Source organism: Myotis davidii, unplaced genomic scaffold (assembly GCF_000327345.1).
Source record: "Myotis davidii unplaced genomic scaffold, ASM32734v1 scaffold341, whole genome shotgun sequence".
In the NCBI taxonomy this organism is placed as follows: Eukaryota; Metazoa; Chordata; class Mammalia; order Chiroptera; family Vespertilionidae; genus Myotis; species Myotis davidii.
In genome coordinates, this window is record NW_006291021.1 from 302,821 (window position 1) to 303,312 (window position 492).

The following is a 492-nucleotide window of genomic DNA, read 5'->3' on the forward strand; positions in this document are numbered from 1 at the left end:
ATTTTCGTTGCTACTTCATAACTGTCATGTTGCTACTGTTATGAATCGTCATGTAAATATCTGATATGCAGGATGGTCTTCGGTAACCCCTGTGAAAGGGTCGTTCGACTGCCAAAGGGGTCACTACCCACAGGTTGAGAACCGCTGCATTAAAAGCTTTCCCGCATCAACCTTGAAATAGAGAGTTTGCACAGAGAAGACAGGAGAGACCATTGATCCTTTCCCATTATTTCTGAGAGTGATGATTCGGTGCCTTAGCCCTAAGTCTCTAGCAGGGCCCAATGAAGTTGATTTTGTTTCTAAGTTTTGTTGTTATGAAATCAAGGATGTTTACATTTCTGAAGTGTTTTAACCCATTTGGGTCACTTTGCTACATTTTTTTACTTCTTATTTTGAAACAATTATGGACTCATAGTGAGTTGCAAAAACAGTACAAAGTCCTATGTACCCTTCCTCCAGCTTCCTCCAGGCCCCCCTCCCAACTCCCCCAAC

The 492-nt window shown here is 42.3% G+C and overlaps 1 protein-coding gene across 1 annotated transcript in view; it reads left to right on the top strand.

The window, feature by feature from the left end:
• Positions 1–492, top strand: part of ACER1 (alkaline ceramidase 1) — a 22,626-nt gene that overhangs the window by 19,726 nt on the left and 2,408 nt on the right. The gene's annotated exons all lie outside the window — the stretch shown is intronic.